The 14,454-nt window shown below is 41.4% G+C and overlaps 2 protein-coding genes across 10 annotated transcripts in view; one reads left to right on the top strand and one right to left on the bottom strand.

The window, feature by feature from the left end:
• Positions 1-14,454, top strand: part of Ts (Thymidylate synthase) — a 94,243-nt gene that overhangs the window by 69,426 nt on the left and 10,363 nt on the right. The window lies entirely within an intron of this gene.
• LOC143031706 (uncharacterized) overlaps positions 1-14,454 on the bottom strand; it is a 93,486-nt gene that overhangs the window by 76,463 nt on the left and 2,569 nt on the right. The window lies entirely within an intron of this gene.

The following is a 14,454-nucleotide window of genomic DNA, read 5'->3' as shown; positions in this document are numbered from 1 at the left end:
GGTGAAGTTTTTATTCCTACTCTCATATCATAGGAAGGAGGGCAATATGGCTCAGGTACGTGGACGATGTACTTATAATCGCTTCGAACAGGACAGACCTGGATGACGTCAGGAGTCAATTTAATAGAGTGAATCCGCAGATCCAATTCACTATAGAAGAGGAAGAAGAGGGAAAGCTTCCGTTTCTGGATACCCTGTTAATGAAGACTACTGAGGGCCTCCTATTCAGGGTTTACAGAAAGCCTACGAACCGTGATGACTTCATACACTACCTGTCGGCACACAATGAGAGGACGAAAAAGGGGGTAGTCATGGGCTTCTTCCTGCATGCCTACAGGATATACAGCGAGGAATTCCTGGAGGAGGAAATCGAATACATCATCGCGGCCTTCTTGAAACTTGGCTACCCCAAGGGCTTAGTCCTGAGCCTAAGACGAAGAGCGGAAGAAATAATCCACACAAGTAGGTTAAGAGAAGGCAACGCCACCACAAAAACATCGTACATGGCGCTTCCTAACTGTGAGAAGGTAGGAGACATTATTAGAATGCTCAGGAGCACGGAAGTAAAAGCAGCCGTAACATCGGGAACGAAGATCGGTGACATAATAAAAAGCGGGACTAAGATGAGGGGGAGTAAAGACAGTGTCGTATATAAGATCCCATGCACATCATGCGATAAAGCATACTATGGAGAGACTAAGAGGGGGCTTGACACTAGAATCGGAGCATAAGGCTGACCTCCGTCACCATAGACTCACCAACGCAATGGTGGTGCATGTTGACGAATCTGGGCACCTCCCACAATGGAACCGAGCCGAGATTCTACACGAAGATATGGATAAGAAGACCAGAAAATCTATAGAAGGTGCATACATCACCACTCGTCCGAATATCAACAATAAGGCTGGGAGCTTCACCTGGGCCAAATCCTCAGCGAATATAGCGCTTCGTGATTGGCGGTCTCACCGAGCCAATCAGAACACAGCGTTATACGCTCGCACACCCCCTTGAGCCGTAAGGCGTGTATATAAACTCTGTATGTATCTAGTATGCTCATTCCTTTGAGAAAGTCGATAGACAAAACATCAGGGATAAAAACTTCACCTCCAGTCCATGTTTCCTTTACCGTGTCTATACAGCTTTGACAACATTAATGTCAAAGATTACTTCTTATAATAGACCAATCAAATACAAGAAGACGCCACGATTTTAAAGTAATTGGCAAAAGATTCTCTAGGAACGAAAGAAAGCACTTCTTCTTTAACCAGGTTGTTAATGTGTGGAAAACGTTACCTTCCACTGTCGTTGAAAGTAACACGAGAACAACATTTAAAAATCGCTTAGATAAATACTTGGAATCTAATCTGCAAATAAAATATTATTCTTTGCAATAAAAAATGCGACAACCATACATTTAACTGCAATTGGATAGGATAGTGATAGCAGTAGTGTTAGTTCATTTTCTATCGCCTAGTTGCCCTGTTTCCTTAACTGTGCAGTAGAACCTCTACATACGAATTTAATTTGTCCCAGGACCTACTTCGTATGTTGAAATGGTTGTATGTTAAATCAAATATTCCCATAAAAATACACTGTAATTCGTTTAATTCGTCCCACAGCCCAAAAATCTATGATAACTCCTTAATAAACACTGTACTGCAGATAATTACCAGCAACGGCGCCAGGAATTTTTAGTTGGGGGTGCTGAGCAAAATTTTGGGGTGGCTTATGATACTATAATTTCCGCGTTAGCGGCAATCCAAAAGGCATAGTCCAAGGTCCGGCATTGGGTCAAAGGGCCTGGCCTAGGGCCCTTGGTGGGGTCCAGGCCAGGGCACCGCCCTGACGGAAGCTGTGCTAGGATTTTTTGTTGGGGGCTGAGGAGGGAATCAACATGTTGATGAGGGGGTGGTCTCAGAAAATAGATTCAGATGATGATCATTCACAAACATCTGAACATAGGAGGCATACCATGCTGTTTTGATCCTGGTAAAAAAGTTGATTTTCTAACCTCACTTATCTATTGTTCGAGTGAGGTATGTCGAGTTTCCAAACCCACTGCTGGAGGTCTATTATTATCATTTCACCGAGCTGCTATTCCACTTAAGTTGCAAAAAATTACACGCTACTTTGGGCAGGATTGTAATCATGCTATGACTAGGGTTTCTTGAGCTGGATTAAATGTCTATGAATGAGGGTATTATTGTCTGTCAATCATCAGATTGTGTAATTGGGTAAGGAAGGAAATCAAGTGTATATTTTCACTGTGACCAATTCATCATGCAGTACATCCTTAAGAAATTCAAGGCCAATGTGGAAATTCAAAAGCTTCTTATATAGTATTGTGGGCCCTGGCATCTAATCACCCTTTTAACCCATGTAGCATATACGTCTGTGTAAATTGCTTCACGAAACGTTACTTGAAGTAGGCTATATTTCTTCAATTGTCGAATAAACAAAAATTGAAATAAAAACAAAAAGGTTTTACAGTTTGTAAAACGTTTATATGAATGAAAATGAAATTCATATATAGCTGAACAAACACTTTTGAAACATAAGTACTTCCCTAGAAACTATTTACATATTTCAATAACAAAAATGTAATCGTCTTGCTAAACTTAAATGCAAGTTGTTCCTTAAGAATAGTTTTAAAAACAGATAGAAATACATGTTTTCTTCATTCAGTGTCCTTCATATGAAAAAGCCAGTAAATCCTTGATGTTTTGACATTTCATGGATTTCAACTATAAACAGATCAAGTTAAAAAAAAAGAAGAGAAACCCACGATGATATATCTCAGGAAATGCATCGTTCCATCTACTTTAAAATGATACGCCTATTCCTATGGTTGGCAGCAAATGCATAGATAATCATATCCCTGTACGGTTGGAGCATGATGGCAAGTTGCATAGGTGTGTCCGCTTCCATTCCCTGCTCCAGCTTTCTGGCAATCAACCTTCTTAGTTGGTGCAGCTCTACAGATAGATCTTTGTCCTCCACCGGGTCCACCCTGTAATTTGCAGCCATTCCTGTAACCTTTCTTTGCTCAAAAAGGTTGGATGATTGGGGTTGAGGGCAGATACAGATAAGTACCTGACATGCATCGCCGGAAAACCTTCTCAACTCACTGAGAAACTTGTCTATCATGGAGTAGTAAATCTGTCTCTTGGTAACATCGGAGTCATTCGAATCATCATCTTGTTCTATGCCGGATGTTATGACAAACTCATCCAAGTATCGTGGGGCTGCCCTTTGCCTCTGACGTGCAAGTTGTCTGCGAATCCTTACAGTCTGGCACAATTCTTAGCATGATTTCGTAGTTGCTCCCAGCTCTCTTCGTTTCTCATCTCTGTGAGACTAGACATCACCGCTTCAACCAAATCAACTGCTGAGGCAAGCTGGAGCTCGGGGGACTGGAGTTGATCTGACAAGGTTTTCGTCAAATGTAGCAAACTCTCCATGAACACCAGATTTGTCACAAAATGGTGATCCAGAAGGGCAGTGAGTGACCTTGCTCCACTGGCCCTGTCCACATTTCCCCCTTCCATTAAATGTTTTAGGGTTGCAATGATGCCAGGCAAGGTCCTCTTAACAGCTTGGTAGGCTGAGTGTTGGCATGCGCATCTGGTGTCCGATAACCGTCTGAGTTCTATATGTGGTCTTTCTGGGTTCAGCTTTTGGAATTTTAGAAATTACTGATACACCACCGACGAGGAGAAAAAGTTGTACAGTGATTGGATTGTGACCTTATATTGTTTACACAGTCAACTAAAACGAGGTTTAGTCTATGAGCATAGCAGTGGATGTATACAGCCTGTGAAACATCTCTTCTGAATCTTTCTTGGACCCCATCGGTGCAACCCGACATAACTGCCACTCCATCATAGCACCACTGACTGACACAGGTATTGTGGTCAATTTTACATTTGGGTAAAGTTTCCTTTATCTTCTGGAGTAACAATTCTGCATCAAGGCATTCAGCTGGTGTGAAATCCAAGAATTCTTCATGAAGCTCCTGATCATGGAGAGTACCTCACAGCAATAGAGATCTGCTCCTTCTTTGCTGTATCCTTCGTTTCGTCCACCATGATGGCAAAGTGCACTGCTTGTTTCACCTCATCACTTATCTCCTGTCTGATCATACCTGCCATTATTTCAAATAATTCATTCTGTATATCGTGGTGAGTATATTTTGCATTCCCTGGACCGTTAACTTTTTTTGCAACTGTATGATCATACTTGGCTAGCACATTAAGTAATTCCAAAAAGTTTCCTCGATTGTCGGACTCATCCCCCTCTCTGGGCAACATTTTGACATGCTGTATAGAGAGGTACATCAATAACTGCTTTAATGTACCGCCGATTATCCACCACTGTCTTGGCATGCCCGGCATCAGTGGCTTGATAAATTGTTGCCCCTGTAACTTTCTGCAATATGAATTCTCCCCAAGCTTGCATTGCAAATTTATGACAAGCTGAAGTATCATGAGCCTTCAGAGACATGATTGCCTTCTTCAAATTCTTGAATCCGTTGTGGGTGAATGGTTCACCTCGATCAAGATGGGAAGTTGTAAAATGACGACATGCAAAACACTAAGCTGCATCTTTAACCACGGAATATTCAAGCCAAGAACATTGTTGGTGCCATCTTTTATTGAATGATCTTGTCTGACCACCTTGCATGCGTGAAGGATATTTCTTCAAATCAGGACAAGTAGGCCCACTATCTGGCAGCAGGCTGATGTTTGGCCCTGGAGGACATCTTGTGTTTTTCTGGGTACTGTCATCATCCACATTCTCTTCCAACTCCGGATTTTCAGTAGAACTAGAAGTACATGGTTCTTTATCGTCGTCATTAACTTGTTGCCTCTTGTGGGGAATTAAGAAGCAATCCATGACCTATACAGAAAAATAGAACACATGATTAAAAATGGGGGTGGGACGAATTTTTCTTCAAGTACTATAGGACCTATACATAACACACTAACAATCAGAAATTGTGTTCCTTTTCGTGGCTCATTTGCCTCTCGCTAGCAATGGCTGATTCGGACCACTTATAGACTTCATGGCTCATTCGTCAATTGTCACCATTTGGAAATACATTAGGTAGGTCAGGTTTTAACTGAATTAACTAAATTAGGTTCAGTTCAGTTAGGTTAGCTTAGGTTAAATATTTTTATAAATATTCCATCCTTTTTATGACTTTTGTTACAAAAATATGTTAAGCTTTGTAGTCTTTACATTGATTCTAATTCTCTAAGAATAGATTAATATTTCTTCTTTAACATTTCTATCTTTCCTCTTTGTCTTTTAACACAAAATTCATATAAACATTATTGGCGTTCTCAATATCGCTATTATCAAATAACAACATTTATAGTATAGTAACATTGTCATCTTGATACGGTCGTTGGATTCATTTAAAATCCAATATTGGTAATATTGGACTCAAAACTGAGCGGGTCCCCCTGCACTAATGTGCTGCGGGCAACAACCACTAAATGAATAGAAAACATCCTTAAGAAACAAGAGCCTATATAGTTATTAGTGGAACTGTGAAATTAAGAAAAAGCATGTGCTTCACAACGAAACAAGAACAGTAGAAAGTACATATACAGTTTTTTGTATAACTATGCATAAAAATACCATATATCAATAGCAGCACCACAATATAAAAACAGATACATGAAGTGAAATCATCTCCATGTGGGGAAAATGATTTACAAGATTGAAACAGCAAGTTGAAAAACCTCAGCATGTACAAAATCACAAAGAAACCCACAACCAACCAAACTGAAACTGCATGAATAACAACCACGAAATTCCTCAAAGTGTTTCCAATCAAACTGATTGAAGTTTATAGTAGCCAAGAATGCAATTTCGCATAAAATACACATCTTGCTTATGAACACTACATACCAAACTTGCACGGACAACGAAGGCTGTAAAATTGAAACTTCAATTGATTTTATTCAATTAGTTTGAATTGATTTCATCATCTATTGCGTCTTTAAGAAATTACTCAGTCTCATTAGTCATTAATATCAGTTATATCTGGTTTTCCATATAAATATGACCCATTCATATTGGCACCATCTTAACCCGCAAAGTGTTTAGTACGTATATATACGTTCGGGAGGGAAAGTGTTTAGTACGTATATATACGGATCATCTTTTCTTTTACTTCACGGCACCTAAACTTGTAAAATGGTTCAAGATGTCTTTTCTATTCCTAAATATGATTTTGAAAGCTCACTCTGATTTTTATTGTATTGCTGTGGTCTATTTCATTGAATGTATCCATGACCACGAGTGATTTATTGAAGAAATAGGTATTTTTATAGAAATATATCAGTGGTGTCATGATTACTTATCAATATACTCAAAATCCTGTTTAGTAGATCAGCTATTTTTATATTATTCCAACTTGAATAGCAATTTCAAGGTATTTTGTGTTCATGCGTAGAGTCATCGTCGGTTGTGTTGGCACCCCTGCGGCGTGATAAGCCGGCCATGCATGCTATCCAGACGCGCTGTCACATCTTCCCTGCTCGCACGTGTTATCCTGCACCATGCCCCGGGGCTTGACATCGGAGGAAATAGAGTGTTCTCTATGACGATAATGTCACAGAGTTGGGGGACAGTGATCTCTCTGAGGAGGACGATAATGATGACTCTGATTACATACTATCAGACAGGGGGAGTGATGATGAAAATGAAAGTGAGTCTGCTCCTGTTCATTCCAGCAGGAAGCGGAAAAGGGATGATGAGGAGTCTGGGTTTGTAGTAGGTGCTTCCTCACTATCAGCTTCTCAGCCACTGCATGACCTCGCTAGCCAAGCGCAAACACCATCTACATCCCAGGCTCAACACCAAACAATAAATGTTGATGCTGATGTACAATGGGAATGGAGAGATGGGAATGACTTTTTGCCTACAGATTTTCAGTTTGATCTTCCTGGTCGTGGTATACCACATGGACTCGTTCATGATTGCAGCACAGAGAGTGAGTATTTTCGGTTGTTTTTCACGGAAGACATAATGGCTCATATAGTCAAAGAAAGCAACAAGTTTTATGGTTTTATGATAGCAGGTAAAATACTCCACCCACACTCTCGTTTCTTGCAGTGGCAGGAAACAGATATAAATGAAATGTACTCATTTTTGGCTTTAGTTATGCTGATGGGGCTCACTCCAAGGCAAAATTATAAGGAATACTGGTCGACAGATCCACTGCTTCGCCAGCCTATTTTCAGTAAAGTCATGTCGGTAAACAGGTTCATTGCTTTGCTACAAGCCTTACACTTCCAAGATAACACTCAGCCAACTGATGATGACAAAATGAGAAAAATAAGGCCCATCTTTGACTACATTTGCCATAGTTTCAAGTCATCATTCAAACCATTTCAAAATTTAGTCATTGATGAAAGTTTGGTACTGTGGCGTGGTAATTTACACTTTCGCCAGTACATCCCATCCAAGCGCCACAGATTTGGCCTAAAAATATTTGTTCTCTGTGACTGTGAAACTGGTTTCATTTTAGACATGATTTTGTACACTGGGGCAAGAACAAACATCAAAGAGAATAAGAAGTTGGGCATATCAGGAAGCGTTGTCAGTACCATGCTTGAGTCTTACTTTGGTCAAGGACATACACTTTTTGTTGACAACTGGTACACCAGTCCTACACTGTTCCACTATCTGCATGAGAGAATGACTGGGGCCTGTGGCACGGTAAAGCCAAATCGCAAGTTTATGGCGAAATTCCCTATCGGACTGCAAAAAGGCAATGTTGTTCACAAGCAGGCAAACAACATTCTTGCAGTGAAATGGAAGGACAAGAGAGACGTTCATCTCCTCACCAGTGTCCACGAACCAAAGTTCCAAAGGAGTGAGAACATTGACCATTCCACAAACACCTTCATCGACAAACCTGAAGCTGTTATTGTCTACAATCAAAACATGCGCCTTGTAGATAAAAGTGACAGCATGATGTCATCTGTGGAATGTTCAAGGAAAACAATGAAATGGTACAAAAAGATGTTTTTTCATCTGATTGACTGTGCTGTCCTCAACGCCCATATTCTGTACCAGGTCAAAACTGGCGAGAAGCCGACACTCCATGACTTCACAAGGGAGGTAATAAGACAGCTTCTTGAACAGTATTCAGAGCCTCTTCCTACAGCAGGACGACGACGAGCATCTCATGGTGACGACCCTACACGTCTCACAGGTCGTCATTTTCCCAAGTATATCCCACCTACAGCTGCCAAGAAAAACGCCCAAAAGCCTTGTCACGTCTGCCGCACCACCACACTCCGGCAAAAGCAACGCAAAGATACGAGGTTCATGTGTGTGCCCTGCGACACGGCTCTTTGTCTGGACCCGTGTTTTGAGGTATATCACACTCTAAAGATATACTAGAGTGGTATAGATATTTGTAAATAATGTATATACTATAGAGCATAGGAAAATATGTTTCATTTGCTGCTAATGAAAGACAGAAGTTTATAATACGGAAACCTGAAAGTTTACAGGTACAGGATTTTTTTCCCCCATGGCCGTTTATAAATAGGTAAACTTGAAAGTTTAGAGGTACAGGAATTTCCCCCCTATGGCCGTTTATAATAAGGAAACCTGAAAGTTTACAGGCACAGGATTTTTTTCCCCTATGGCCATGGGATGCGTATTTGCGTGTTCAACAGTTTACAAAGGATTACAAAGGCGGAGCATGCCGACAGGAGACCTTTTGGTCCATTACTTGGTCGGATGCGGGAAATATATATATATATATATGTATCTGAATAAAAAAAAAAAAAAAAAACTGGTCGGCAGTTGTAGGTACATTAGCCAATACACTTTTCCCTATGTAAGCATCAATTGCCACATTATCTGTGCTGTGTTTCATTCACATGTGCGTTCATATCATTCACTCATTCATTTCTGCCTCGGAACCTGAGTCCTTAGTTTCCCAGCCGTACGGATTTTCATGGGATATGCTACAGTCCAGAGGTAATACACAATTATCTCTTAGATATACTTGTAAAATTGGGATGTTATGTGAACTGTACAGTAGCAGAGCAATACCAAATTGGTCGGCAGCAAATGCAAAGACACGGAAGCTACATAATAAATGGGAAAATGTGTGGGGTGTGGTCAGCAGGCAGGCGAGAGCGGGCGGGCTGTGGTATGCAGGAGTACCAACATAAAAAACATCAAATTGGTATAATGGCTTATTTGAGCAGCTGTGTACAATTTTGTTGTTGTTGGTGTTAGAAAACATGTTATGCTTGTGCAATGAAGGGATAATATTGTGCTACTTATATACACATACAGAAAATATAGTCTGTACGAGCGCGATAAATTTGGTACTATGATATGACTATAGAAAGGCTAGACAAACAATCCTAAGATATATTTTACAAGAAACTCAAACTAAACAATATATAGTCACGGAAGAAGCATTCAAAGTGTGTCGGAAATAATAAATAAGAAGCGGAGATTGCATAGTACTATTCCACATGTTTCGTCTTACGCAGCACCACTCTAGTATTGCAGCCAGGCGTGAAAGGAATCACAGGAAATGACGGCCTACAGGAAACACTCAGATATCGCATTTATATTGTTGAAATCAGCTATTTTTTTCCAATTTTATTAGACAATAATATTATTTGGCCAAAATCCAACCCCACGTGACCTGTTTCACCCCTATAAAGCAACACTGTACGGGTTAAATATGACAAAGAAAAAATCAACATGGGTAGAGGATAAGAATGAATGCGAAGAAAAGTTTAAGGAGAGTTAAGAACTATGATGAAGTTTGGAGTGTGACAGAGGTCAAATGTAATATAACTTGGGTGCGTCGAATTTGTATATACTGTATATATATAAATTCCAATACAATAAAGTATTGTAACCTATTATAAAGTATTCTTATATTATTGGTATTAAAGCAATGATTGGTATTAACTAAAAATGTTGATTAGCATAATCATTAATACAGTGTAATTTTGTAGTTTGAAATTATTTCTAATTGGTCTCTTCTACTCCAGCAGTAAACATTCACCAACCCCCTTATTATTTATCGACCCTCTTTCGACCCCTTGGCCATTCATTGACCCCTTGGATGTTCCGATCGACCCCTGCGGAGTCGATATCGACCATTTTGAGAATCCCTGATCTATATACTTTGGGAATACCATTGTTGCCTGGCCACGCCCTGATTTGTTGCATAGCCTATCTCAGATAGGGTATGCATATATATGTCACACATTACAGATAGGCCATCTGTAATGTGTGACCTTTCTACAACGGGTTACAGGTGATTTGAGGCGTGAGTCATATATAATGAATGCAGTTGAACTTGCATAATGCTGCAATAATACACATATATAGTCCTCATTTCAGATGGGGAGGGGGTTAATGGTAGGGCTAGCGCTGATGGCTGACAAATTTTTAGACCTGGACATTAAAAATTCCACTTAACCCATTCACCTCATGGCAGCCGCTTGTTGTGTAGATACGAAAAACCGGATATGGTAGATCCTCGCGCGGGCCCTTACATCGGATGGCATGTGATGCGGCTTGACCGCGCGAGGACTGACATCATATTTTTCTGGTGTTTGATCAAACATTTTGGTGTTTTATGATTTTTTGTTTTATTTGTTTTATTTGACCAAATTTGTGCATTTAGATTTTTTTCAATATCTCTCATAAATTATAGTTTGATGTCTGTAGTCAAGGAAGACGAACAAAATTTTCCATGTTGTCCATGCTACTCTTTGGTATAAAATATTAAATACTGAAAATGAGATTTATTCTTCTGTGAGAGCTCAAAGTATACACTTTCTTTAGTTTTTTGTAAAATATGACAAAAAAAAAGGACTTTGTAAAACACCTATCCATATGTATAGGTTTTCCTCAGTAGTCATGAGACACACTGAAATGCTTTCATATTCTTCATACTAGCCCTGTATATAAGAGAAATATTTTTCAAAGTATGTCCTTTTTTTCCCTGTTAGAGTTGGGAAGTTACGGATGTATAATACAACAGAAACTGTATGTATTATTTTGTAAAATTGTGGAAAGTATGAAAACACAATATCATATCCTACACCTTTATGTATAAAAATATAAAAATATACAAATATATACATATATATATATGCAATATATATACAAAACACAAAACAAAAATAAAGTGTGCTGTGTCTTGCCACATTGCTTCTGACCATATCCAATACATATATAGAAAAAATATATATACACAATATATACATACATTCACACAATGAAAATAAGGTGTGCTGTGTCTTGCTACATTGCTTCTGACCCAGATCGGGCGAGGAATGACCCGATTGGAATTTGCTGGTTCTTACTGCATTGCTTCTGAACCATAGTACCACAAAAATATTGCTGTGTCTTGCTGCATTGCTTCTGATCCATCACGGCCGCAGCCACAGGAAATAGGGGGTACTGTGTCTTGCTGCATTGCTTCTGACCCATGATAGAGGGGGGAGAGAAAGATGACCCGATAACTACTTACAAATTTTTTTCCTCGTGGTACTTTTGAAAACAACCATACGTGCAGAGTGGCTTCTTGCACACCCTGCACGTACTGCGGGTCATCTTCCTCTTACCGTCACGGTAGCACAAAAAGCACCTTCGGTATTTGCCCCCCTCTGTCATTGTGACTGCATGGGAAGTCTTCCCTTGCAGTCTTGAGGGAACGGGCATGGGAGATGGGCTGCCACGCTGGTTGTAGGGCTCCAGAAGCCCGGCATACTCATTGAGCATGGCATTTGCCAGGGTCCGGTGGAAGTGGTAATGATCCCCTTTGTGGCCCAGTTTTTTCCATATGGCATGACAATTGACTATTGTCATGTCATACAGGAAAAAAAAGAGTTTCTTATACCACTTCTTCCATCGCCTGACTGAAGGGTACGACCTGGCAAGCTGGTCGCTCAGATCGACACCCTTCATATGCTTGGTGTATTCCGCAATACACTTGGGCTTCTGGAGCACCTTACCACGGCTCTGCACATCAACCATGCCGGATGTGTGGACTGTGCTTAGCATGGTGACCGTCCTTTTGTCCTTCCATTGCAAGCACAGCATTCCTGTGGCAGTCGACCGATGGTCCACATCCCCTCTCTTGTCCACGCTGAGGTCCGTAGGCATATAGCGCCGGTTCACCCTGACGGTTCCGACGGCCCCAGTCTTCCGAGCCTGAAGATAGTGGAACAAGGAAGGAGATGTGTACCAGTTATCTACATAAACAGTATACCCCTTGTCAAAGAGGTCGGCGTCCTCCATGAGGTCCACTACCGCCTTCTGTGAACAGGGAAGTTCACTTCTATCCTTCCCTGAATAGATCTTGAAGGCGGCAGTGTATCCGGCGGCAGGCCCCGAGCTTTCCGACAGCTTGTACACCTGTAGAATAAGAATAATAATGATTCATGGTGTAGTGTAGTCATGTGTGTAGTGTAGTCAAATAATGTAATCATATGCTGAAAGTATACATTTACAATTTATGTATTGTATACATACTTTGAACCCAAAACGAGCACGTTTAGAAGGATTGTACATTCGGAAGCTGAGGCGGCCCCTGAACTTCCACAGGCTTTCATCGATGGAAATGTGCTGTGCAGGCACATATACCGATGAAAACCTGTGGCTGAGCATGTTTATGACCGGCCTCAGCTTCCAAAGTCTATCCTCCTCATCTTCATCTTCATTATTTGCAAAATGAAGATTTGCCGAGATGTTTTCAAACCTCGTTCTGGGCATTGTGTCTCCAAACAAGGCCTGGTAAAAAGCTGGGTCCGTCGACCAGTAGTCCTGCAACCTGGGTTTTATATTGAGGCCCATCATGAGCCTCAAGCCAAGATATAGGTGCAGTTCTTGAGGTGTAAGTGGATGCCACCCAGCGGAAGGTACTCCGGCAAACCTATAGAAAATAAGAGCAAGGAAATAGCTCATGTAAATACTGTGCTCACCTTTTCTGTTTGAGTATAAGAAAACACATAAATAATGTTGGCTGTATCAACTCTACATACCGGTTGGTCTCCTCGACAATGTGGCAAATCAGTTCGTCTGTCATGAACGCCTTATAGACGTCCATGACAGACGAGGAGTCGTCGAGCTCCACCGTGATGCCGGTCTTGCCCGTGAATCCATACCTCCGTATGACGTTTTCATTGTTGGACCATGTAAACCCTGGTGTCCCTGGAGCGTTCCTTTTCCAGGCCTTGTCCCTCACACTCGAGAGGGGTTCGTCGCTGTCAATAGTGGTATCCAGGGCGCTTACATAGTCCAACTCAAACTCGCTGGAGTCGCACTGCGACGAGTCCTCCGTGGACTCATCCAGACTATCATGGCTATCTTCCTCAGGATCTTGCCTCGAGGTTGAGGGCTGAGGTTCTGGTTGACGGCGAGCAGGTGCAGATGTCATCTTCAGTCTTGACCGGTTCCTAATGCTGGAAGGAGGCCTTGACCGACCTTTTATAGATATTGCTGGCCAATAAGGGGACTCTACGTGTCCTTGTCCCCCAATCACAATCATTGTTGAATTTGGTCCAATTAGGTCAAAGCCGGCAGGTGCAAACCACAAATCACGAGATGAAATGTCATCAATTATTTTCGTCATAATGGGCGAGGTCAATGAACCCGTGACTCTGCGCTGAGCAGCCAATCCAGCGTAATTATGCACCACATGAGACTGCCCACCCGGCTTCCGTCATAATTACATCATAATTATCGACTAATCCCGGGAAAGTATCAGTTGGCATCAATTGAAGAAATTTACTTATAATGGGCAAGGTCAGTGAACCCGTGACTCTGACCTGAGCAGCCAATCCAGCGTAATTATGCACCACAGGAGACTGCCCACCCGCTTTCGTCATAATTACATCATAATTATCGACTAATCCCGGGAAAGTATCAGTTGGCATCTTCTCCCTCTCTCCTCCTCCTCTCCCTTCCTCCTCCTCTTCTTTTCCCTTCCCCAATCCTCCTCCCATTCCCCCTTCTCTTCCTCTCCCTCCTCCTCCGCCTCTCCTCATCTCTCTTTCCCTCCTCCTCCTCTCCCTCCTCCTCCTCTCCCTCCTCCCCCTCTCCCTCCTCCCCCTCTCCCTCCTCCCCCTCCCTCCTCACCACAGGAGGTTGCCCGCGAGGCTTACGTCATTATTGTCATAATTACATCACAATTATCGACTAATCCTGTAAAAGTATCATTTGGTATCAATTGGAGAAATTTATGTCTAACCATACACCACAGGAGGGTGACGTAGTCATTACGTCATTATTACGTCAGTATTACGTCATAATTATAAACTAATCCCATGTAAGTATCAAGTACCGTCTATTTGGAAAAAACAACACAAAAACAAGTATATACGATGTTAAAAACACATGCCACTCATCGTGCGCATGATATCATGCCACCTGAGGTAC

Source organism: Oratosquilla oratoria, chromosome 12, assembly GCF_046742065.1.
Source record: "Oratosquilla oratoria isolate Oo_2021 chromosome 12, ASM4674206v1, whole genome shotgun sequence".
Taxonomy (NCBI): domain Eukaryota; kingdom Metazoa; phylum Arthropoda; class Malacostraca; order Stomatopoda; family Squillidae; genus Oratosquilla; species Oratosquilla oratoria.
This window is presented reverse-complemented; position numbering and strand designations above follow the sequence as displayed.